Source organism: Anopheles funestus, chromosome 2RL (assembly GCF_943734845.2).
Source record: "Anopheles funestus chromosome 2RL, idAnoFuneDA-416_04, whole genome shotgun sequence".
Lineage (NCBI taxonomy): Eukaryota > Metazoa > Arthropoda > Insecta > Diptera > Culicidae > Anopheles > Anopheles funestus.
In genome coordinates, this window is record NC_064598.1 from 48632490 (window position 1) to 48660181 (window position 27692).

At 39.5% G+C, this 27692-nt stretch overlaps 1 protein-coding gene across 8 annotated transcripts in view; it reads left to right on the plus strand.

The window, feature by feature from the left end:
* The first annotated feature begins 16000 nt into the window (after positions 1-16000).
* LOC125760876 (uncharacterized protein CG43867) overlaps positions 16001-27692 on the plus strand; it is a 192115-nt gene continuing 180423 nt past the window's right edge. For all 8 annotated transcript variants that reach the window (XM_049421426.1, XM_049421429.1, XM_049421428.1 and 5 more), the window contains exon 1: positions 16001-17859. The gene's annotated coding sequence lies outside the window, so the exon portion shown is untranslated. The remainder of the gene's footprint in view (positions 17860-27692) is intronic.

The window sequence follows — 27692 nt, forward strand, 5'->3', positions numbered from 1 at the left end:
TGGGGAAGCCAATCAGCTTCTTTAGCCGGGAATGAATACGACGGGAGGATGGGAACCGATTTGTGCATAAAGCATAATGTATGTCTCTCCGGTGAATTTGTACCGAGCACCCGTTTTGTAACACGGTTGGCAAAACGCATTGCGTATTTTTGCTCCGTACAAGCGATGATGAAGGCAACGTTACATGCCACATCCTTATCGTTCCTTGCTGTTCCGACAGGCACGGTGGGTGGAATCGTTGGTTGGTGATAAGTTTTTGTAATATTAAACATTCTTGCACACCATTCCGGGTAAAACGAGTGGGTCCATTCCTCTCCGTGGATGGAGGGGCAGAAGAAGGAACCAAAGCTCATAAAATGGGGAACCGCGGGAAACCTGTGTTGTCGTTTTCCCAACGAGTGAATGACTCCTCGAGGACATTCACCGCTTCAGGTGAGTTTTGATTATTCGCCGTGCATCTGGAACGCAGGGAACGAATTGGAACTGCTCGTTTTAAACGCACTTGCTCATGAAAACAGCCTCCCATTTTGCCATCACGCACCATTTCTATACCTCATTCTATTTGGCCCCGGGGAGCTTCAAGACGATGGTGTCCGTTCTTTTTGTGTGTGTGTTTTTTTTTAACGTTTTTGTTTGGTAGCAATGATCGGCATGGTGGCAAAAATCAATGAAAATGGCTGAACGTGTACGCGGAACAGTACACGGGAGACCATTTTCCACTGATTGTTTGGGGTTTACGATGGAACTATGATGTGGAAGCTGAACGATACGGCGTTTCGACGTCGAAAAAGTGTTCGATGTTACTAATGCTCGGGAAAAGCTGGCCTTGGGGCTCGTAAACATCACACTCTCCGGTGGATAATCGCCACGGTTTAAAGGTGGATTCAGGTAGGGCCGATAAAATCGAATCGACATCGCTAATTACTTGTGTAAATAAAATTTGTATTTCGATGTAGTGGCGGTGTTTAAAAATTGATTTGATTTATGCGCAAAAACCTTATTAGTATGATGGAACACATTTTACAGAATAGCTTTGGAAAGTTTTTAAAATAATGTATTTGAATATGTATTTGCGATACATCATTTATTATTATTTTCTTTTCCATTCTATTCTATTCTATTATATTTTATTCTATTCTAAAGTGCAAATTGACTAGATTTTGATAGTAAATGTTTAATAACTTCAAAATTAATGCAGAAGATTCTACGTTGGACATTAGCCCGAATAAGGTCTGGAGGGTTGCTTTCAGGGGCCATCGCTGGCCTTCGGTATAACGTTTATTTTTTACCAACTAACCGCCTCTGTTGATTTTTTAGTATATTGAACGAGTCAAGATCAGTTCAGACGATCATATCTCCTATCAAGCGCTATTGGAAAGTAAATTTCCTTTTTGTTGAACTTTAACCATTGCACGACCCTCATGACTTTCGTTGACAGTATCTTCTAGGTCTTTTTATCCATCAAAACGTACGCGTACTGTTTCGATTAACTCTTTAGAAGAATCATGCTCATCTTGTCCAGGTACTTAGACATGTCTGTTGATCGTAATTGCATGAGCAACAATAAGGCATCCTTGCTCTTGATCTTCATTTTTCAACTCTGCAAGTACTTTAGTATATCAAGGTCTGTTGCTCCAAACTACGGAAGAAGCGATAAGGTCCTTACTCTTGATCTTTATTTTTAAACTGTGAAGCATGTTACAGGCACATATGCGGACATGGTCTGTTCTGTTTGATGTCTTGGTCTTTCTCCATAAAAAATAAAATAGCTTCAATGCCATATTGGTTACAGTCGGCGACACGAAGTGGTATTACTACTTCTCTCCCAAACGCCGGTAGGTAATGTTTCGATATGCCTGCAATTCGAACATATCTTGAAGTGCAAATGCTTGACTGCTTTTGTAGCGACTGTTACAAATTACCTGATGGCGTTATCAAATTATGTCGGTTCACAATAGGATTGCTACCAAAGATACAGCATAGTTGAATTTGTCACTAGCTGACAGAGAACTCACATGAAAAATATCTCTTCAATCAGCGTTTCTTTTATTCAATGCAACGTAAACGTAATCGTCTCACTGGTATACAGATCATTTAAATCTTACCTTTCATATGACACAGTAAGCCTCCTGAATATATTTCTTACCGTTAGTTTTATATTCTTGTTCTTTCGTCACGTATTAGAAGACGTTAAACACGACACGGACATTTAAGACAATTAACAAATATATACATATATTACACACGTTACGATACATTTGGACGCGCACGCCTCGGTTCGGTCTAACCACGCTCTTCGATCTTTTCGCGCCGGAGCCCTAACCCGAAGTGACCCTTCGCTCGCGAACCCTGACCTCTCGGTAGATCTCACTAACACATCAACCACTGACCGTTTCTGTCAGTGGTGAGTTTAGGTGACAGATCTACCGAGGAAAGGTTGGACCATAACAGTTAGTCCAGTTGCGACTAAATCCTCGTCCTCCGGTGTATCAAACCTAATTCCAAGACATGATACTATGGAGACTATCCAATTATCATTTCTAGAAGCATGATATAATGCGGTTATGACTTACGATTTCAATAGCAAAGTTATTGCAATTAATCGACCGTAAAATCATTTTACTAAAATGGAACTTTGCTCTGGGCGAATTATTCTACTCCGCAATCGATCACAGTACTCCAATAACATTAACGACAGCCAAAGAATCAATTTTGCGTTAAAATTATTAAACAATCAATTTTGACCATTACAAACTCGTTTAAAGAAAAACTCAACCTTACCCGGCGCCATTTGAAATCATCCGCCGCTGTGATCGAGCTGTTACCGCAAACGATTGATTTATTGATTGCAGGCGTTGCAATAAACAATTAAAATTTAACCATTTCCCTCCCTGCTCCCTGCTTTTATCGAACCGGAAGAACCATAAACGAAACCCCCTTTTTTGGGTAGAGCCGTTTGGCCATCCGTCAGTGCCATTTACAGTTCCATCGTCGATAGATCATAAAACAAACGAGGAAAACGCGGCTCATCGTACCGTTGGGCTGCAAAACGATTTAGCAATCAAACGCGGCAAACCTTTGGCCTCGAGCTTACCGAAAAGCAAGTCCTTGGCATGGGCCAAGCGGTGGGTTAGCTGGCGAGGGTTGCAATCTTGCAAGAAACCAAGAACCAAAGATTTGATTCGTTCTCCATCGATCACAACAAACCGGATACCGGCGGGTAACTGGGTAACCAAGGGTGTACACGGTAGACACACGAGCGATTTGATGCCAAGAAAATGGGAATTGCAAATCCTTCCCATGGGACGGTATAAATCGCCTTTTCATGCCCGTTCATCTTAACTAGCGGGAAACGAAGCGAACAAGCAAACCACAACCAATCAAAGCCAGGCATCGTTTCAATGGTGGTGGTGCGGTTGTTTTCATCCACACCAAGGCTTACTAGATTCGGGCGACAATCGAACGCGTTTCTACCGATGTCTATAAATTTTCCAACCAAGAACAAGAAACATTGCCCCTTTTTTTTAGCATCGGAACAGCACTTCGAGAACCGCCAAAATAGCCGAGCAATGGAAGAGTGAGTTACAAAGTTACCGTACATACTATTTGCGAGCAATTCCTACACCAAACATCGTGGAAGTGTCTGGATAGTCGTTAAAATATTCACGCTCGCCACAGGTTGAAGGTTGTTTTTCGGGAGCAAATGCAACTTCCCATAACCACAGGAATTTTCTAATTTCCCCCGTGGACTTCCTGACTCACTATCGTGATCAGCATCATTATCGATATATATACACGCTCTCCATGCTTCCCTCGCTTTTCAATCCCTTACTCGAACTCGTAATAGTCTGGATTCTCGCCGTTTAGTTTTAGCCAGGAAGCCATTTGCTTGGCGTCGCGTCTGACCGTGAAGCCGCTGCCATAAATTAGATAAAGCGGCAACACTTTCCCGAGGACATTCATCTTGTTTCTGGCCGTTTCTTGCGGTACGAATTGCTGCCACAGTGGCCCATACTCGGCACTGTGTATGGGGTTGTTTGATAAAGCGGGGTAACTCCGGCAGTGAGACGATTTGATTGAAGAAGATTTTCCCGGGCAGCTTGGGCACTCGCACTCGGTGTCGGAAAATGACAAACAAATTGATATAAATTGAGTCATAATCACCGATACCACCGAAAGGATGTTTAGGAGATGAGTTAGTTCCCTTCGATGTAAGAAAACAGTAGTTTTTTTCCCCTTACAATGGGGTGCAATCTGCTGGAAAAATAGGGAAGATAATAAAACAAGCCATAGAACTGGGTGGGAAATTTCTCCCACGGGATCGTAACAATCGTACGATAGCTGTGAGGGGGTGAAAACCGGAGAACCGGCATTCCCGGGAGGGACATGCAGACGAAAGTGATAGTTTTAATGCACTTGCTCAATTTTCCGCTTTGGCACATAAGACCTGGTTGCAAAACACCAGCGCACAACAGGTTTCCATCGGCACCGAGTGTTTATTGAATATTTTATGAATGATTACCGTGTACAGTGACGTGCCGATTTTCTGTACACGTTGAATTTATTTGATGCTTTTATTTCACGGACTATAATGATGCTTAATACATAATTCATCAGTTTATTGCTTAGATTTGACGGATTGTTAGAAATTTATTCGTAAAGCAGTATTTCGTTTTTAAGTAAATTAAAAAAAAAATTTGTTCCAAAAAAGAGAGCTTCTCATTTTTGAGAATCGTTATTTATATTCTGTATTACGAAGAGAAGTAGGGTGCTGTCCGGTAACTTTCTTCGTAAAAAATTACCCGGTAATAGTAAATATTTTCATGCAGAAATTCATATTTTGTTAATGGTGGGATCAGAAAGGCGTATTATATTACGAGCCTAGCGGTGGAGATCTATTACTGGCGAACGGTATCGAACCAAGTTAATTCGTGTAAACGCGAAAAACACCCAAAATATGAGATAATAGCATTTTCCTAACACTAGATGATCCAGTCAAGAAGTATAGAGTATTGGGTATTCTTCCTCGTCCATCTCATAACTTCCAGACTTACCACTATTCACTTGTTTCCATACTCTTACCGGAATAACTTTTTTATTCGAGGAAATCACCAATTGGCTCGATTTCTATAAGGCCTCATTAAGCGCGACTTAACTTTGGCATGGAATTCAAAAATCGCCAGAAAAGCTGTAAAAACTTTTAGGTTTTAATTAATAATAATTTCAATAAAACCCATATAAACCAATACAATTTGGATAGTAATCTAAAGTAGAAAAATGAAATAGTAAATCAATAATTACGCAAAAAGAATAAAAGAAACAAACACACAAAAGTAAAATACAATTATGAAATGAAAATACGAAAATAATGAGAATAAAAAGTTTCAAAACACTGGGAATATATAAACAAAAACGAACAATAAAAATGAATTGAAAAATATGAAAAATAAATAAATTACTGAAGTGAAATTTGCGACCAACTGTAGAGGCAAATATTTATGCGATGCAGCCATACTAAAATGCCGTACCATTCAAATCGAAAGGACTTGTGCCCTTTCCGCATCATGCTTTTATCATAATTGAGCGTATTCATCATTATCACTCCATATCCGTCTTGATGAAAAATACATAAATTTAATGTCGTTCGTCTCGCTCTTCGCGTCCACCATCCGGCACATCCCACCAACCCACCCAGAAGCTGAACCAACATAACCTGTGGGGCGCATAACCGGTGCGTGTAAAAGAATAAAATCCTAGCTTAGTGTGGAAGGAAGGAAAAAGAAGGAAAAAAACGGCATCGAATAGCAGCAAAGTATTTTGCGCTCGGTTAATGTACAACGCATGTGGACGCAGCGTCAGCTCGCTGATATTCTTCGAAGATTCTTCTAACCGTGCCACACTTACATATTCATCGTTCCCGTACGATTCGCTTTTGTTCGGGTAGAGAGGACTGGGTGACTTTTCTTTCCACTACCGAAAGCACCCTTTTCCACGTGCACCTTCTGCTGCTGGTTTGTGCTTCGATCCAGAGGCGGGTGGTGGTGGACTACTTTCCCGCAGCTTCCTTTATGGGGCTCATGATTGTTATTACCATTTCAAAGGTGGAAAAATGCGTGCAGCGGTGATTGTTAGTCCCGGCCACTTTGGCCACTTTGGTCTTTAGGCTTTTGGGAATGTGCGAGCGTGCGCGATACCTGCCTGTTAATGAATAATTTAGCAAAGTGCTCTCATGCAAGCACACGGGTGACGGAGTGCCGCTGCAAAATCAGGCATGAAAAAAGTAGTATCAGCAACACTTTGGCCATCGTTTTCGTGTGTCCGTTTTCAGCGTCTTTTGATTTCGCAATTTTATTACCCAGCCAGAATCAGACGAGGAAAGTATCAAATGTGCGAGAGAGAGAGAAAAGGATTGCCAAGGAGCTTCTAACAGTTTTTTTGGATGCATATAAAAGAAATAATATTGAAGGGTGAGATGATGTAAAATTTATGTGAAAGATTTGCAAACATTTCCATCGTAATCATGGTGAATAATTTAGTAATGGTGCCGCGAGGAATATGTCACAAAAACATGGGAAGGATCAAAGGTACTATCTGCTGTAGTCCGTAACACTACAACGCAAATCACTAAGCTTATTTACGCAAATACTACTTCACCCATAAACATTGATTGATGTAGACAATATTTCTTCTATCGCATAGCATTAATATTAATCTTACGTGAAAAAAAAACATTACCAGGTGGATAATGAACTCTCAATATTATTGAAATAAATTGATGTGCCCTTTTCGAACCTTGCCCCTTGACGAACAATTATGCGGAAAAATTGCTTAACCATTCCATAAAGGAGGGCCCTTTGATTGGAAGATACCTTTCCAAGTAAGACATTACTGACCGTTTGCTCATACTAGCTTAGGATCTTTGCTGAGGAGGTATCCATCCACTTTCGCCGGTCTAATGCCGGTTCGATCCGTAATCGTTTTTCTCAATGACGACCCTCATTTTGTTGGCAGAATAGATCCAGCTTAATCCTTTTTCTTCGGTGGATCTTTACACGATTGGTTACACGGTGGGGAATAATATTTGAACTCAATTCTTTTATATTTCTTTATTGAAATGCAATTTTTTTGCTGCTTTTACGAGAACAGGAATATTAAATTGAACGTGTATTGCAGTGTTTTTTGTATTAGTTTAATTGTTGTTTTTGGTAGATGTAACAATATTAAAACTATTATTTTATTTGTGGTAAATGTGAAACTACATTAAATTAAAGATAATTCATTTTTAATTTAAACAATAAAAAAATTTTTGTATACATTTTTACCATTTCTTTCGGTATCTTTAACTTCACTGTTCTTATTTGCTTCTAAATTGGTAGTTAATGGTTTTTTTCTTTTCTCAGTGATCTTATTTGCTGGATAGATCATTTTGCAAACCCTTTTTCTTCTATTACCGGTAAACCCAGCGTTATCGAAAATATTGAGTTCTTTATCATCCTCTTTTCATCCCATCCTTATCTTGACATTCTTTTCTATGCCCTTCATTATAGGTAAAGTGGAAATTAAGGAAACCCCTTTTTGCTGTGTCCTTTTTGTGCCAATACTGCCCTCTGCCCTAAAAATCTATTGAGTTTAGGCCACTTCGAGGGCGATGGTTTTTTTATTATGTTATTTGTGCCAGGAAACGATAATTTCCTTTTCTTTTCCTATCAATATCAATTAACATCGTAGAAAGGAATAGGGAAGAGGAAGAAATGGGACACTTTGATCCCGTCATCTGTTAAGAGCTTCTTGAAGGAACAACTTCTCCGGAGGAAAGGAGGGTTTTTCGTCCTTTTCGCTGCCCAAGTGAAAATTTGAAAGGGCCATCGAAGCAGCAAACTGACCGTTGGCGCTTGTATTGGATTGCTTTTAAATTGAAATTTTATCTTAAACGAAATAAATATTTCTGTAAATACCACCACGTGGGCCAAGATTGTTTCAAGGAAGGGCTAAGGACAGAAGGAGTTGATTGTTGAGTGAAAATTGTGCATATTAATATTAGTGTTGGCATCCCGCTAAAGCAAGCTTCCACATTGCCTGCACAAAGATGGGAAAACTACAATGTCCCATCCGAAAACCAAAAAAAATGTCAAAACGTAACCAACCACCAGTTTATATTTATGATTATATGATTATGATTATTATATTATATGATTATATATTATTTGGTTCAGAAAAAAAGGTTCACAGCCATATTCATTCTTATCATTTTGCAGCACCCTCAACCTTGCCCGTAAGTGACTGAAATACCTTTGCAAGATGAGTTAAGCGATTTTATAACTCAAACACCATAGGATTTGTTCGATATTTGTGCAACCCTTAGCCGGTGTTCCGGTGGTGATATTGCATAAATTTGCCCGCAAATGGAGAACGGTTGAATAAACGTAACCCCACTTTTTTGCGTAATAGAAAACGGGCCAATACATGGCCAACGGTGCGTAACGAATCCATTATCGATTACACGTTAGTTTCTGGTTTGGAAAATCATTGGTTGGCAAAAAAAGGACAGGAGGGACCAAAATGATAAGGCACGTTTCCTTGTAAATGGCTTACAGTGGTGAGGGGGTTTAGAAGAATAAACACTCCATCATTAATCATCTATTAGTAAAACCGATGCTTTAGACTGTGAGTATAAAGCGGATAGTTTAGGTTTTGTTGGTTGAATTATATCATTAGTTTTGATTATTGAATAATGATTTTGGAGTTTGTTTCCTTTTCATATTGGACAAATGGAAGGTGTCCTTTTCATATTGAATTATTATGAATTTCATGCATCTTTTAAGGAATGATTCAGAAAAGGGACTATTTTTGTTTGCTTAGCGCTGATGTAACGTATTTACACTAAAATGTATTATAATCCTAACATCTTCTTCTTGTTAATTAATTCTTCTTTCTTCTTGTCTTTTGACATTAAATCCTCAGGAGGTTTTGGTCAGTCGTTTCAGGATTTCCATAATTTTCTATTTACTAGTAACCATTATAACTCAATTATATCACAATTATAGTTTACTGACAAACACTTTCAACTTTAAGGAGATGGTTTTAGTAAATGTTTGTCTTTCAGTGTCTACTTTATCCTCAACTGTTCCTCTATTTCTTGAAACACCCTGTCCTAAAGTTACAGGACGTAAAGTGAAGTAGTGTGGCTCCATTTTGGACTGAATTGAACCCTTAAATAAAGTTTATCTTGTAACCATGTTTGTAAAATAAGAGAATTATATTAATACGATACAATACGATACGATACGTCCGATTTTAACAGGGTTTAATTATAAAATCTCACACAGTTCCTTTTTACATCGTACGCTGCCGTTTTACGGCTCTTTGGCTCAAATATTTATATCAATATTTCGTTTTTCAAACATGTTTTTCATGTTTTAACAAAATTCGACCTCTAATGGTGCGGTCTGTATGATGTCGATTAATCAGCCAGTTTTTGTGAATGTTTTCAGCACACCATAGAGCACTACCCCACTGTAACATAATGTTTAGAAATATTATATTTACTAAAATTTTTTTTTTGTATAAAAAATATACTGTTTAAAAAATTTCAAAACATAATGCATTTTTTTAAAAATTCCGTAACTAATTTTTTATTTCACCATTTACACAATTTCATTCGTCAAAATTCTCCTTCTAAAGCAAAAACAAGCGGAAAGTAATTTAATTTGCCGTTTAATTACGAACAAAATAAACACCACTTTGTTGCTGTCGATAGCTAATTGAATTTTACACCACGATTGCCATTTTTCGTTATTACGAACAAAACGTACGTTCGCTTCAATTACCACCAAAGGGCACGCATGCGGTTGGTTGGATGTTTTCCCACAGCTCCAAAAATCGCCATAACCGCAACAGTTAAACAGGAAACCAAACTGGCAAAAGGTATGTTTTGTTGATCAACTGCCTAACGCTGCTAAATGCTTCACCGGGGGCTAATTTGTACACCGGGAACTATTTTTTTCCTAGCGTGGTTTTACAATGCCAACCACACGCAAAACACATTTCGCTTGGCAAATGGCAAATAAGGTGCTTCTCGTGTTCCAGCGGTTGTGGAGCGCCATTCTCATAAATCAATAAATCCACTGGAACGCACTGGAGGGTAGATTCATTATCGTCTGATGTTTGAGATGAAACAAAAGCATTTGTGCGATCCTCCCTTGAGCGAGGCTGTGTTAGCCCATGGGATGTATTATTTTACAGAATGTTGAGTTCAATGATACTACATAAGTACCCTATTTTCTAATAACTAAAACTAAACCCTCATCGTGGAGCAACTATTTAAAGAAGTAACAACGTAGACCTAATCAAATTCATCTCTTCACGATCCTCCCAAAAACACTGTCACTACGAATTCGATCCTTCGTGTCAAACAAAAGTCCCAAAAGTCGTTTCAAAATCGATAGTCTTGGTAATAAATTCTGCTGTCATTTCTGTTCTACTCTTTCTGCATGTTTTTCCACCCATTTTGAGGTCCTTTCAGCTTCAATGAAGCTCTTCATATTCATCAGAACTTGCGCTTCCGTTGCATATTCTAACACAAGAATGGCGACAAAATGGGAGTATTTTTTTCATCCAACATTCCATGTCCAATAAAACTCTTTCCTGCGTTTTGCCGGACATGGAGAGTACATTCGGCCGTAAATGGTCTTCCCGGGTTTTGCCCCGGTCAACAAAACAAGCACCCGGGACTTATATCTTATTCACTTTGCATGCACTTTTAAACCATGTTATGGATTTTTCGCAAGTCCCCATGGGCTTACCCATGGGTACGGGTATTAATTTGTCCGTAACAGGCCGTAACGTTGGGTTAGTAACACAAGAAGCTGGCAGAAGTTCACTGCCTCGTTTCTGGTACGGATTTTCATTTATGAACGCTCGAATGGATTGGAAAAATTTGTTCAGGATGACTAGTTTTAGGTTATGGTTGAGAGGTGAGTTGGTTGCTTTTTTTTCCTCGTTCTCCCGGCCATTCAATGACCAGGCTTAGCTGGCCTGTATCTCATCTCGGTAGACCGTTTAGCTTACTAATGCCTATTAGAATGCAGAATCTCTGGAACATAGCTACACTTCCCCATACTCTGGCACTCATCCCAATCCGGAAACCAGACAGACACGTAGCTGCTAACGGAAACACTTTCCCAATAGTCTGCATGATGGCCACAACAACCAGCTCTTGCTTGCTTTGGTTTTGCAGGTTGTACAAAACCCTCCAGGGAGGTGTGTGTATTTTTTTTAATGCTCCCTTCCGGTTGTTGTTGCAATGCTCCACTTCATTTTAGATCCCGGCGGCCCGCTACCGATGGGGACGCCTGGACGCATACGCTTATTTATCTATAACATTTCAATAAATCATTGTGACTAATGGAAAGCCACCGCCACAGTGTGGAGAGACCGCGCGTCAACAATGCAACGGGTGGCCATGATAGGAGCGTCGACACCTGCAGCGAGTGTGTGTCCGACCCGATCGACACAACCAAAATGGCGCAGCGGGATGCATCGCGATACATCATGGTTTCATGGTCGCAGTGCTGCTCCTGCTGCGTGTGTGTGTGTGATCTTACGGGCGAATGGATGGTCAATGTCCGGATGTGCCTTCCGGTGTCCGATGGGAAATGTTTTTGCAAAATGCGAACACACCCAGGATACGGTTTTTGGGGAAGGGTTTTTTTCTGGCTGGAGGTCAGTTCACTCAACGAAAATGGGCGCCCAAAAATTGGACAAAGTGGTAAACTTGATGTGGTTTTTTGGTTGTACAGCGACAATGAGGACTTACAAAGGTGGAGCTTTTGGGGTTTGTATGAACTGTATTAAGGTTTTACATAAACATGGAAACATGGAAACAAAAAAACACGAACGCGTGTTTGGAAATTGATTTCTACATGCTGCCAGTATTTCTTCTACCAAGATCCTTTATCGTTTTAATAAACAAGGAGTCGAAGAAGGACACTTTAATTTTCATTCAACTTCAGCTGGGTTTATTAAAATCAAAAAGCATCAGTTTATCGATTGCAATGCGACTGGAACTAGATTCCATTCCAAACCATTTAATTGTCCTTTGTCCTTTTCACCCTGCCAGCAGTTTGATGTTAGTGTCCAAAATCGATTATTTCTTCGCGGCGTTCGACTACTGGAACTCCTGAAAAAGGGGGAATTGGTTTTTTTTCCTTCTCCATCTCTCCACTCTCTTTTCAATTAAGATAATTTTTCAATGCTTTTACAATGCTCACTTGTACACAGTGCGAGTCCTGCTCACTGTTTCCAGATGTTTCCGAATGCTGGCTGCATGTTTCCACCGTCCAGAAGCAGTCCGAGACTACTTCGCTTGCACCATTGCAAATGGAATCGATTATGGTACAATTACTTTTCAATTTCAAGCTCATTTGTGTGCCGCCCTGTGTGTCCACTTCCCGGGGGAGTGGTCCTTACGGGATGAGTTGGTTCACTGCCAGTGTTGTGTGCTTGCGTTACAAAAGAAAATTGCAACCGACCGACTTATGTGCCGGTTATGTGTCCGGATGCTAGAAAGCATCTGCTCAGGCGAGGACAATTTTTCTTCCTCAGCTTTACTGGGGAAGATTTCCCTTCCCGGAACAAGACGGGTACGCCGCGCGTTGGACGATCTGGAAGATCTTCGGCGTGTGACCGTAATGGTACGTGATTCGGATGACTAAAGAAAACCCCTGGTACGGATCGGACAGGGGGATCTAACGATTGGAAACGTAGTTGAAAGGTGTGATGAAAGCTTCGTGATGATGCTCACCTGTCGAACTAATTGTTTGAAGAATATTTTAAAATTTAATAACTTTCTAATAAGGATACTAATTGAATCGGCCACCAAGATTGCTCTCTTGGTTGGGTTTAAATTCTTTTAAATGATGTAAAGCAATTATAGAGTCGATTTGTGTTAAATTAATTGTTAAATATTACTAAAGATTTATTTGCCTCCTTGTTGATTCTTGTTGTGAAATACGAAACGAAAACATTCAATTCTTTTTTCAATATCAAAACTCGACCGGATACAACTTTAGAAACAAAAATGTCTTGCATCGAGCTCATAAACATGAATCTGTTATTGTTGTAGAACAAAATTAAATTTCAGCCAATAAGTATGGTTCCGATGTATGTAACGCACCATGTCCATGTTGTGTAAGCTTTAAGCAAGATGACTTATTGTCTCAGTCTCAGTCCGCTGCAGTGTTTGTCTGGCCAGCTTTTCTCTTACCGTTGGAAACTTCTGCCAGTACTAGTTACTTACCGACATTCGTGTATTTACTCACGGGGCACTGATCCGTGTGCTCCTTGAGTACCAACGACGATGATGTTGAGGATGATGGCACTGAGTCGGTTGGAATGTTGGAACCACATACCAGAAGCTTTACGTATGTACCATGTTTGTCTGTTATTTGTCTTTGCTCAAGCTTAAGACTTGCTGGCAAGTTGTTTTCCCACATTACAAACTTTGAAGAGACATTTCTTACCAAATTGTTGATTTTTATGCTCCAGTATTAGAGTTTGATACAAATTTAAAAACCAATACTAATGAACTCCTGTGAAGGAAAAAGCTGTCTCCTTTCCACATACCAGTCGCCTATTTGCTGCTTGTGTCACGAAACATCAACACATTTGTTTCTATTCCTTCAATATTAATCAGCTTTTATAGCACCAGCACACGATCGACAGAGATTTTCCAATGTTTTGCAGCACTTTGCTGTGTTTATTTTGTGGGAAATGTGCAAACACACCTTCAGCCAAGGTGACGTATCGGTCTGCTTTTAGTACCTTGTTAAGCTCATCAACGTCTTATCTGATCTTCGGTTTTCAAAACTCATTCATTCGTTTCCAGGTACCCCTTTCGTCACCTAGGACACTCCATCCTATGGCAGGATATGGCTTATTTCCCGTACTAAGCGAATGGGAAAAGGTTAACTGAAGTGAAAGAATGGCTCAACGCTCACATCGGACAAAAAGTGCTGCTTAAGAGTGGTTCTTGGGCTGCAGCATTTCTTCCAGTTGAGCTGGCAGAGCGCCAATATTAATCAACCGAAACGAGCTCTAAATATTTGCCATTTCATTTATTCCCTGCCCTTTACATTCGTGCCACAGCACGACTTAGCACACAGCTCTGGCAGAAGTGGAAAATTTTTCCCCCCGATTTTCTTGAGTCAGACGACAACAAATGTTCGGTAATGTGTCGCGTCTGGCAGATCTGGTTTTGTTTGTCGTGTCTCGATGAAGACTTTCTTGTGCTTGTGGAAGGCGATATGAACAAAACAAAATCCCTCATTACGCTTCATCACTGCAATCGTGTTTTTTTTTCTCGTAATTTTCCATTCACTGCAACAAGAGCGTAAAGGAAAAGTCGAGCGATTACTTTGATTTTCCACAGATAAATGAATCTCATTACAAGCGAATGATTTTTGTTGCCGTTTTTACACGTACTTTCTTACCGGGTATTTGTTTCGTAGATTCTGGGAAAACTTTTCGTAATGGCCAAAGGGATGTAAGTCCAACCATAAGCATTGTTTGGCAGCTCCATTGTGGGCAATCACAATCACGCTTTTGTGTGTGTGTAAAGGCTACTTTTTCAAAACTCAACTCATGTGCATGAGATAAGTCTTTTCGCTCATGATATCATGATGGTCCTTTTTGTTGTTGATCAAGAGGAATCAAGAAATCAGGAGATTCTTATCCGATTCGTTTCCTTTTACACCGCGTTTTTCCCATGTTTTTCATAGTTAACAAAAAAAATCTTTGGCAAGCTTTTATTAAAAATGGAGGCAAAATAATTTATGGCTAGTTTCTTGCATTCGTACTTTCAATTACTTAAATTGAGGGTGAGCTATGAAGAATGAATTGTGGCCTGTGCAAACTAAACGTTATCTTGGCGTCTCTAGCATTATGAGGTCATAAGAAGCGTGTGCTGTAACTGTTTACGACAATTTTATGCCCTTTTCTGTCTGGCTCTGGGTACACGACACTGGGTGACTCAAGTCTGTAGGTTTGGGTGAAAATTTAAAATGCATTTTGTTTCTTTTAATGCAAAGCTGTAAAATGCTAGTGCTATTTGGTTTAGCTTTATTTTCATGCTTCGTATGATTGTGCTACTATAGGAAATATGTTTTAATTAAATAATTTTTTAAATTTTTAAATAATTAAACCTAATTCAAATTTAAAATTTTTAAAATTTTTTTAAATGACAATCCTACGGTAAAATTTTACATATTTATATTAGGTGTTTAATGAAATTTATTGGATTGTTAGAAAAGGAACAAAAACAGACACTAGTACACTCGGTTTTGCCGTGGCAAAGATGACTTTCTTTCTAAAGAAATTAATTATTCAAGATTAATCCGAATCTTTAATTTACATATATTTAGATACTTCAAATATTTCTATACTTATTGCTAGAAGCAAACCTTTTCAAGCTACTTACATACTCATAGTCAGTAACAGCTGCGCTTGGTCATTACGGTAGTGTACTTAGCCACTTGATAAAATTATTTCAAACTCCTTACAGCGGATGCTAAATTCAACCATGAAAGTAATCCCGGAGCGAGTTGTGTTGTATGGTGCCATATTCATGACGTGCCCAGCTACCCGTAACTTAGTGTTAGTCGTTAGATGCCAATGTTCAATAGAGAAAAGCCATAAACGATCTTAAGGACCAGAGCTTTTCTTGAGTTATCAACGGTCTATTAAAGGCAGGAGCCTTGTAATGGGCTACTATTCTTATTACTTAATCTTATTTTGCCCATGGTTTAATTTTTTATGCGGATTCACCTTCGTTATGTTAGCAGAATCAGATATCTTAGGACCACCAGAGTTCTTTGAAAATGTAAATATTTTAAACAGAATGTCGAATTTGGAATTGTTGGAAATGCTCATCTGAGTATATCAACCAGGCTATCTAGATACAGTTAAGCGGTACCTTATGAGTTTGAAACACACTTTAGTGTATTAAGTGTACTTCATCCATGTACTCTGTGCTATTTGTTGTATTACATTCAGCAACTGAAGAATGAATTACTATTGAAAATTAGACTGATTTCGTACAATGAGGAGGTCTGTTGTGCAAGGCCTAATGTAACGGTTATGACGGATTTAATTCTTTATATTACTGGTGCTAATATGGCAAGAAAGTACTAAATTATTTATAATGATTAAAGTTTAAGTAATTCAGCAAGAATACACTAGATTTGCACCCGTTTAACAAGATCTTTAGTTTAAATTTAATAAAATCAAACTACCACCGCACGTTGAACTCGAATCTAAACGTCTGTAATGCACCTGATCAATCCGTACACAGCGATTATCTGACGTGAGAGCACACGGTTTCTGTCAGTGCGTACAGCGTGAGAGAGAGAACGATCCCCGCAACGGGAATGAGCAAGCTTGCTCTCACTCTCACCATCATTCGCTTCCGAAGTTTCGTTGCACGCGGTTCGCGTTTCGGTGTTGCGTGTCGTTGTTTTGGGTCCATCGGAATTTGCATCGATTTCTGGCAGACAAAAACGCGTTCCGATCGATCCTGTTGCACGGTGCTTCCGGTATCGACTAGAAGGCAAATGCACCAAAAGTTTACGTGCCAGTGAGGTCCGAGTTTGTGTCACGGTTTTTAGTCCCGTTTTGTTGTTCGCCCGTACCAAAGCTCGCGTAGCTTCCACCGTTGCTTGTTCGGTAGTGCGTGCAGTTGCGGTGGTTTGCGGTGGTGCGGTAGTGAAACGTATGGTAGTTGCGGGTGGTTGCGAGTGTGTTGCGTTAGGCAGTACGGGTTTAGAAGGAGGAAGGGCGAAGCAAATGCGAAGCAAAGCAAAATGTCAGTGAAGCTCTCTCACCTATCGGGGCAAAGCTCTCTTCACCAGTGCGATTCTCGCGACTCACCAAACTTGCTCACTACATCTCACTAGTGAGTAGCCCGCTCAGCTGCGTGTGGAGTGGAAATGTATTTGTCGTTGGCGTAGTTTTTCGGTGTGGTTTTGCGCGGGTGCTTTCCATTGTAATAAACCGACCCTGCTCACAGTAAAGGGCCGAAGGACGGTAGGAAAGGAATAGGAAGAAAGTGTACAACAAGAAAAAAAAAATAATAATGATCCAGGTGTCACACTTAAGGCAGATCATCCCTGCCTGCAGAGTGTTGCGTGTGTGAGTGCTTGCGTAAGCAGCATCGTGGCGCATTCGGCTGAATCGGAAAAGGATATGCCGGTACGGGGCACATCCTTAGCGAGTGAGTGTGTGTCCGTCCGTGGTGTCTATTGATTTTGATGCGTGTGTTTTGCCGTGTTTCTGTGGGTGATTGTGCAAATTGTGTGTGTATTTGTTGTGTATGTGTGTGGGGCTTCATTTAGTGTGCGTTTGAAGCAGTGCGAGAAAACATATGGATTACGGTAACGAGCGGTAGGTCTTATTGTGCAAGAAAAAACGGGATGTAAAAATTGGGTCGCTGTTTTTTGGGGGGCTGCAAGGGCCGTAGTAAAATCCAGCAAATAGTGTAGCAGGCTGTGAAAAAAGAGGGAAATAAAGAGAGCCTGTGTGTTTGTGTGTGCGTGAGAAAAGGAGCGAAAGAGATGGTGAGAGTGTGAGAGTACAGGAAATGAAAAGCACGTGGAAACGGAAAAATGGTCCTGTGCACGGGAAATCCTTCGTGGTGAAAAGTGTCACAATTTAAGGATTTTCCTTCGCGAAATAGAACGAGGCGAGAGATACAATAAATACAACAGCAACCACCAGCAAACAAGACAAACTCACCCACTCCAACAAAGGAATCGGCTCAATTGCCATAAAAACGCCAGCAAGACAAGAGCGTGCTGGAGGAAGAATGTAAGTTTCAAACTGTTTTACACAGATACTGAATCGTGCAGAGAAAAAAGGCGCATTTTCTAACTCGGGAAAAAAACCGTTTTACATCTCGGGGACATTACGAGGCTTGTTTTTGGGGGGGAAAAACTGTACGAAACGCGCATTTTTCATTCCCATTGTTTGGTTACGGTAAAATTGTAAAATAGAGCGAATCACATCTTTTGAAACAATTTTGCTGTTCCCTATGTCCTACTTCCATCACCAGCAAGCGTTGAGTGATTGTATCCTTTAGCTTTTATTCCTTCTTCATGCTCTTATAAAACTGTGCTGCCTTTAACAACCAGCCCGAGATCCTTCCTTCCAGTCTTCGCTCGAGAAACCGCGAATGTATGCGAAGGTATGCGAATGATGGGGTCCCCTTCGATCGGTCCTACATCAGCAGTAGTTCCCCTACTCTCGAAGTTTACCTTTTGGGTGTAACAATAGATTTTTTTACCTTTCATGCTGTCAGCCCACCTTGCACATTCCATTCTCAAAGGACCTGCCTTTGAAAGCCTCGCCCTTTAGAACCCTTCTTGAGTAGAAGCGCTGGGAATGAAACGTACGTACGCGCGTGACAAGTATCTTTGATGGATGAACAATTTCGCATATCATTATTACGGTTTCGGTTTATTTGTTTATCAATATGTCAAACGTTTCGGTTTTCTGTTGAGGAATTTTTATTGTGTTGGTTTTTCCTGTTTTGAGTAAACTCTTTTGTATTTTTTTGTAATATGCAACATTTTATTTGCAATAGGTTTTACAAGCAATGAATACAACTTACGTTTGATTATTTAATTGCTTCTTAAAATAATTTATCATTTATAAATTTATTTATAATTTAACGAAAATTATAATTTATAATTTTCTTGTGATTGTTAATAATCTTACTAATTGAAAAAAAATCCATAACGAATCCATCTAACAAAGCACACCTAACTAATGTGTGTCAAACGCGCACACCACCTTTCCGGCAACTTATCAACTTACATTCGTCAATTGAGCCCTTCACTCAACCGTGAAATAAAACTGCTGGTGCAGCTGTTGTTTGCTGCAGCAGCGAATCATTACACATCGGAGCCAGGAGTAGAAGTTCATGCGGCAATAAAACAAAAAAAAAAACGAAAAGCCAGCAACAAAAGTGTGCAAAAGAAAATAAAACCACTTGCGCTGCTTGACGGCTGCGTCACCGTTGCAATTTGCTAAACACGCCTGCTGTTGCTGCTGCTGTTGCTGCAAGGCTTCGGACAAAACGCTGCAATTCGGTTGTTGCGCGAACGAAGGCGTTCAATATTGCACCCATGGCGAAGGTTACACACATGCAGTAAAATTGCTATCTAAAATTTGTTATCCAATTGTTTCGATATTAAGATGGTACAACGGTGTCGCTTGCTTTACGCCCGAACGGCAAATGTTTGATGCACTACGCGTAATTAACTGCTGTCATTTGTTGCTTTCTTGCTACGATTGGTGGTAGTTCTGTTTTATGACTACACGTTGAAACTGAAGTGCAATGAAATCATAAGTACCGGCGGTTCATTTAATGAACTCGGTCGATTCAAGGCATTAATAACCATTTTCATCGCGCTTCTGAACTCTGACACTGTCAGCGAGTCGAAATGTGACAAGTTATTCATTTTTTCCTTTCGTTTATGTAATCACGTCACGAAAGAAAACGTTCCGATGCATATGGATGTTACATGCACATAAATTACGTTCTACCTGTGGCCAAGTCACGATTCTGATCGTTTTGTTTGGTTCGTCGATAAAATTGTGACCCTTTGGCTGGGCCGGGAAGTGAACGTGCGCGGAGACATGTGTAATGCGAGACGTTGTGTCATTGCAATTAGCTGCTGACGGTTACGAGTCGGTTACCTGTTTGTCTATTTCCCTTTACCCCGGGTGTCTTACGGTTTGGATGCGGGGTTTTTTTACGAGCTTATCGCCCTTTAGCTATCCTTTAGTGGTCTTTTGTCTGCTTTATGACGAATGGTCGGAACGGTTGCTCAATTGATTTGCTGTGCAGAGAAGCTTTTTTTTAGTAATCATATTGAAATTAATTCAATTTTTTAACTTGATCTATGCATGATGCAACTATAGCGAAAGAATTGGAATTTAAATGAAGAAACACATAAAGAAATAACTTCTACCAATGTGCGCGAACCGGTGGCATAGTGATAGCGGCGCTGGTCTTCACACGACAAGACCGGTCCAAAGTCCCGGCAAGACCCATAGCGTCTCTTGCATGTGCAAGGTCTCTGATGGTGTGTAAGTTAAGTAAAATTATTATAAAAGCTTCTTATCAAAAGGTTTTGAGGCGGTATAATAAAAACAAATAAAATTTAAACCAAATTGCAATGGAGAAATAACAACATCTCCAAAGATGTGTGTGTAATGTGTATTTTACAATCATCATTCAAAGTGTTTGTTGATATCTGTGCCCTATTTCGTTGAAGAGAGGCGCGCATAGTGATTGTCACAATGTAGTAATAAAACGATATGATGCAAAAGAAACACCACCATAATGTTATCACAATTTTACTTGTTTACGATCACCGTCATCATCCGGCTATTGAGGGTGAATTCTTGAATAATGTGTAACAGCGAAAAGAAGAAATTTAACGAAAAAAGCTGACAGTTTATACATGAAGAAATGTTAAACTAAATGAATGAGTGGGCAGTAGTGAATGAGTTGCAGTAGATCATAAATTGAATGCTAGCACAAAAGAAGAAAAGCGGATGAAAATAGACGGGATAGAAATTATTTTTCAACAAGTAATCAATAAAACTAAAAGAGAAATGAAAACAACTCGATACGTTTCCAACAAAAAAAAATACTCCAAAAACGACACAACAAATAAGGCAAAAGAAAGCAAAAGCTTACCATAAACTACCCACCTGGTTAGTTCGTAACACGAAACACTAGGGAAAAAAGGAACGTCTCGAACAGCTAGCAAAACAGAGCAAAGAGAGTTAATGCAATTTTCTTTTGCTACGATCGAAAAGAGGTGCGTCCGAATCGAAGAAATGTTCCCTTGTTGCTTGCTTCGAAGACTGACTGCGAGTGCAGACGAGATGAGGGTTAGGCCAGCTAGGTTTCTTCCACCCAGTCCCAGACACCTGGGCGCTGAGATGCCCACGGGGCACTTTGGTACGGAGTGGCATAGACACTGAACGGGGCGAAGAACAAGCAGTAAGAAACATGGACGAACCACATACAAAGCTGGGAAACAGGCAACCAAACAAACCTGGTGATGATGAAGTTCACAGCGAGAGAAAGACACAGAGAGAGAGAGAGAAAGAGAGAGACGATAAATGCCTGTTTGGAGGCAGTGTTTTTGTGTTTTTCCCTTCGTATCGCTTTTCCGTTGTTCCGTTCCTGGTCCATTGATTGTCTGCCCCTAACGGTGATGGTGAACCAGATGGGATGGATGGGTTTTGGGCGTGCGTTTCACTGCCGTGTGCATCACGTTGCAATGCGTGTCGCAAGCACCGGGTTGTTGTTGTGAGCTCTTCCCGGTGGCGCTTTTCCGTCTTGGCCAACCGGGTTCAGTCCAGTTTGGTTTCATTCATTTGTTTTGCCTGCCATCATTAGATGCGCTGGTGGGATCTATGGCGATGGTTAAATGGTTGCGTCTTTGTGTTGTGTTGGGAACTGGTCCAGTTTGTTTCGGTTGTGGATCTTGACGTTATGTGGGGGGGCTAAGCTATATGGGAATCTGAAATAAATGAGGTTAATGAGAAAGATAAAATAAATTGAGCGATATGAATGTTAAAATGCAAGTGAAATGAACAATTCATTAATCACTGAAATATGATCGAAAACGTTTTGTGTTTATGTAATTTAAAAAATTGAAATTTTTGAAACAATTTAATTTTTTTATATGGTACTTATTCTTTTTTCACTTTACTGAAAAAACACAGTTATACATTTTTATTACTATTGTGAACTACTAAAGAAAAAAAAATTCATCGCTTTAAATCTAAACTTCAACTGCACACACTATCGGCAACACATTGGCAAATGTGAGTAAAATATGGTCGTAAGGTGTACGTCAGCCACACCAGGGTTCGGGATCGAGTGTGATAGTTTTTTAACGGGCGATTGAACAGATTTTATTGAACATAAAGGCGCGTCACGCCATAACGGTCGTTGCGTTGCGTTGCACTTTGGTGCAGTTGCTGCAGCCTAGATGGATAGCGCTAGTCGTTTCCATTTCCTTGCATCGCTTCAAAAAAACAATAGGTTTCATATCGGATTTGACAGCGTACGGCACTGAGGTGTAAGAAAAGATGAAAAAATATTTGTGCCTCTTACAGTTAACAGCTTTTTAAACCAACAGCTCCATTTTTTTGTGTGAAATGATGTTTAACCGATATTCGATTTTTGTTTTGCAAATAAACATTCGTTATGCATTTGTTGTATAACTAGTGTAATAAATAAAACGTATGATTAATTATAATGTGTAACAAAATAATTAAATAATAAGCCATTTTAATATTTTTTTAAACATATTTTAGTACCAATTTAGTTTGTCATAATACATATTTTCATGTCTCAACACATTCTGATGAACGTTTCACGGTTTTTGGAAAAGAATATTCTTTGCAAAAAATGTGAATGTTATATAAGTAACAGTTGCTATAATATAGCGTATTTATTCTAACAATATGTCCTTTAAAATCCATTTTCCAAACAAGAATGAATATTATCATCGTTCCATTGATTTCTCCTTATAATATACTCAATCGAAAGAGCTTCCACCACATGGTTCTTCTATCAGGCTTAGCTTTTGGATTTGATTTCCCATAAAAACAACTCATCGAGGTGGAAAATAACACAAATAATCCTCCGGAACCAGTCGAAAAGGTATCGAAAGCTGTCACGCTAGAACAAATAGTGGCACACGCCAAAATGGACAGCCCGGGCCGAAACTGACACTCCAACCTACATTTTCCGGCCAGAAAGGAAAGAGACGTTTCTGTCGGTTTTTTTTTTTGTTTCCTATTTGTTTCTCCACTACTTTACTACTATGTGACACGTCCTGTCAAGACAGGTAGAAAGGTAGAAACTGACGTGAGCTTCCGTCACGAGTGGACCCATTGCTTCGGTTTATGCTTTTTTCCGTTCGATTCATGCTCCATACGTGTTGGACCGATTTTGCCTTGCTTCGGAACGTGTATTTGAAGGGTGGTAGCTGGAGAAATCGATAAATTTAAATTTAAATAATAAGATTACACACGAACGGTGACCTGCTTGTCGATGGGTGGAAGCTCTTACGGTTGTATGGTTTGTCGTTTCAAGGACATTTGTTTTACCGCTAGAAGAAGCTATCAAATCATATTATAATAAAATGATACAAATAAAACTGAAGACTATCTCGAAACGGTTTTGTTGTAGATTGTTTGGCCACTTTTGTGCATCGTATTGGATACAAGCTGATGCAAAGCACGGATGCAAATTGTGATCGGAGCTGGAAGATGTTTTTATTTTTTTATTGCATGCCCAAAATAGATGTTGCAGTTTTATGATCTAAAATTTGTAGCCACAGAAGGAAGGAAAAACAGAGTATTGCGATGCAGGCTATCGCAAATAAGGAAAAAGTCGGATCACCAGTAGAGACTACTATCTTCATGGACTGCAAAAAAAAAGAAATCGATACGAGTGGAGATAAAGAAAGGCTAAAGTAGAAGTTCATTTAGTGAATAGATAGCTCTAGGTTTTCTCGCTTGAATAGCTCCATTATACTTCATCGTGATTCGAGTCTGTAGATGAGAGAAAAAAGGCAAACCAAAAAAGCAGAAAAATCTCGCTTGTATTTTTTGTTAGCTTTATTTTATAAAAAAAACCGAACCTCTCTTCAGCTTGAAAGTTCTTGAAAAAAGGATAATGGAAGGCTCTGTCAGAAGGCTCTTTTAGAAACGGTCCTCTAGCATGAGATTTTTTTCCCTTTTTTTCAATTGTCTCAGTCGGTGTCTTCCTTTTCTTATTTCACTCAATACCAATCGCTTCAGCTGGCAAAACGAACAACTCCGTTCATTTTTCTCCTCTTTTTTGCCAAACTAAAGCTCCTTTGTATTGATGCCGGTGATTGAAAGAATGGATAAAATCCTAACCATTGGTGATCCGTTTTAAGGTTATGAAAAATCTGCACAATTCACCACCCTTTAGAAGGTGGAAGCATGGAAAACTTCCGGGTTACAACTTTCGGGGGACTTTCACAACAGACGAGTACAGGTTAAGGTTTTGGTTTGCAGTTAGAGATAACTCTATTTACCTTGAATGGTTGGACGATGAATTTTAAATTTTCAACTGAATGTAGTATAATTTGCATAATTATGTTGTTTAGATGTATCAGGATTTACTTTTTTTTAAATTTTATTCTTATAGTGATCGTCCAACATCTTCATACGATTGAATTAATAATAAATCACCTCTCAGCAATCTTGTTTTATGTGATGAATTAAGATTCTTGCTTGAAATATACCCGGGTAAGAAGTAGCTTTATTTCATCACACCCGACACGTACTAACCGTGTTATAATTTGAATATTCATCGTCAATCTACCGGAATTGCTTAGGTTTCGTGACCATCTTTTTCGGTTGTGATTGTGCGCACGTATAAATATTCAATTGAGCAACAACACTCTGGTAATCTTTTTTTCCCGTTCTGGCGGAACTTTGCCTCTTCTCCGAGGAGTTCTTTACCTGGTTGGTTGTGATTTTATTTGCGATTGATTGGTTCTAACGAACACATGTTTTGGGAGGTAATATATTAATTTGCATTTCAATATCGAAATGGAAATTCGGAAGAGATATTCTAAAGAGTTGCGATAATTGTAGTTTGACATATGCTTCCAATGCATAAAGTGACATAGTTTCTTAGGGTCTAATGCTTTCTAAGGTATGGAAACGTTTCGACCCTGTCCAACACAAGCCCTCATTAACGCATCGACCATACCCGGTAAATTGCATCCCGCACGATTAACAAACAGTTTTGGAGTGTCTGGCGAGTTGACGACCTTTTTGGTATCATTCGTAGCGGCGTTTTTTTTTACCAAAAACAGAACACAGTGATCCAAAGGGCTCTAACTTTACTGTTCACGATGTGACTAATTTAATATGCCCAAAATGGATGCCCAATCGTCGTAGTTGCCTTAGTCGTTGTTAGTTGGCCCTGATGGGGGTTTGGTTGATGATTTCGCTAGGTCTCTCCACTCACCCTCTCCATCCCACGAGTTTGACAGAGTGGGAAAGGGTGTGATGTACGATAGTGGATTGCCCTTTTTCGCTTCTTCCTCATCGGAGTGTCTCCGATCGATGGTACAAACGATGCTAGGGCAGTTGGGCACTTGGACAACAAATCCGTCCGACATTGGGTCCCTTTTGCATAAACATGAACCCGGGTAGATGGCTATGTTTGTTGCAGCTTGCAGTGTTTTTTTTTTTGTTCGTACACCCCTTTGTGTATGTGTGCCAGTTTGTATATGTCTCGATCGATCTAGATTTCATTCACTAGAAGTGTTGGCGAACGAATTCAATATTGTTGTTCGGGTGTGGAATGGTGTAAGAAATCTGTTTTAGACAGGATTTGCCCTAAGCGCATTGATAGACCCAATTGACCTAGTTTCTATTAGTACGGTGGCTTTGCTTTATTTATTTATATAGAAAAAAGCGACTGACGAAAAGACAGAAAACTCCTATTTAGTGACATACGATTGTTATTTTCCACGTTTATAAAGAAGTGTGGAATAGCATTAATTTATTTTTTGTTTGTTTTACCCAAATGCTAACTAAAGTTATTTCCATTAGCAAATAACCGGATCGTCAAGCTGTTGATAAAGAATTGCGACCCAGTTGATATTTGATCCACGACTTTTGCTTTGCTAATGTCTAATTTGCGTAGCAAAAATTTCCATAGACTGATTTGTAAATTGAATTGTTAATGTTTATTCAATTTTCTTCCTCGTTTAGCTTTTATAAGAGTCGTAACTTACCTTTCTATGTAATCCATTTCTTTTAATAAAAATATATAAAAATCAACTCTAAACTAAACATGCGGAGAATGTAAGAGAAAGGCTATCAACCAAAACATTCCCACGATTTTTGTTTGTGACGATTATAACGAGATTGAAAAAGAAAAACAGACACACATACAACTATCATCATCAGCAGCCTCATTAGTCAAATTAGGTTCGGGTGAAAGATGCTCAATAATAATAATCTGTTTATACCATTTACGGGCACGATCGATGACATTCCTCGTTTTTTGTTTTTGCCGACTACGTCGAGATTCCGTGTTAGGTATGCCTTTTATCAAAAAAACCATCCGATCGCAAAACGTTTCGCAAACAGCTAAACGAACGAGAAAGGTTCCAATCACATATTTTAGTTTCGTTTCGTTTTTGCTGTTGTTGTTTGTTTCGCTTCACTACCTTTGCAATTCTACCCCGTTACAAGTGCGATCGAAATCAAAACGTGATCCTCTTACCAGCGTGATTCGCTTCGATGGTACGGAAGGTGAGAAGGTGACGAAACATAAATGTATATTTATTTGTATCTAAATTGCGCACAACCTTCACCTTGCCGGTGACCTTCAATCCGCGACTACCCTTGGCTGGCTGGTTCGTTGTTTTGTGCAGTGAAACAGACCCACAAAACGCACCACACAACCACTGGAGGAGGTGAAGACGAAGAAGAAAAAAGCGCACCCCCAAACGTTTAATGTTATTACTCGTTTGATTGGTTGTGAATTCCCCGTGAAATTGGGGTCAAACGATGGTTGCGATTTGTGGATGGAGTTTGGGGTTTGGAAGCACCGTTGGTATGTTGGTATCGTAAAAGGCAGGGTGATTTGTGTGGAAGTTTCGTTTTGTGGCGCTTGAGACAAACCGAAAACATGACGCTGCGCTTTTGTTTTGTTTTTTTCTTTCACACCAGCAATTTTGTAAATCAAACCTGCCTGGATTCGGATCTTGTCGTGTCTTGGTGGACAATTTGTCTTAATTAACGCAGACAGGTCCTGTCCTCGTTTGTTCGAGCTGTAATACATCGTGAGGCATTATATAGCTGGTGAATTAATTCAATTTCCTCTCGGCATATGTTCCGTTGAAATATTCCTCGCAAAACATAAGTTAATCTTTGCCTTCCCAATGCCGATGAATCGCTTGATGTGGATGAGTAAAGGCTTAGTATAAATTAATCTACTGGGTGTCTAATCTTAACTCGCTCACCGTGAGGTCAACGATCTTGTGCTCTCGCGGGGTGAAACGTTATCATCAGCTCGCGTTATAAACAGTGCGTAAAATGGAAGATGGGAACGGGCAGGTGACGTTATCAACGTCGAAGTGTATTTACACGAATCGTTCTTGAATGCATAACAACATGAAAAGATGTGTTTGATTTTGTATACTAGTAAACACAATTGAGTAATGCAATTGATTGCCACATCACTCTGATCTGCTAATTCCAATAATAAAATTAGTAAATATATTGTTTCCAATATTTACAAACTTACAGAATGTTTAGATAATCTCATACTCTACACCAATGTCAAGAAGAGTTACTTGTTTGTATGACACTAAACTCTTCTTCATTGCTACCAGAACAGACTCGTTGGAACTTTCTTCAGATTGTAATAGAATTATAATTTTTAATTCTATTTACTGCTAAAAAAACGATTTAATCCTTCTTCTAAAACGCTCCAACAAAAATGTGCTTCATGTGTGGGCAATCCGAATCGATATGGTCGTGTTTCGTCGTAAAACTTTAGCCCGGAAATTAGTTTACCATTGGATTAGGCCCGTGGTTATGGT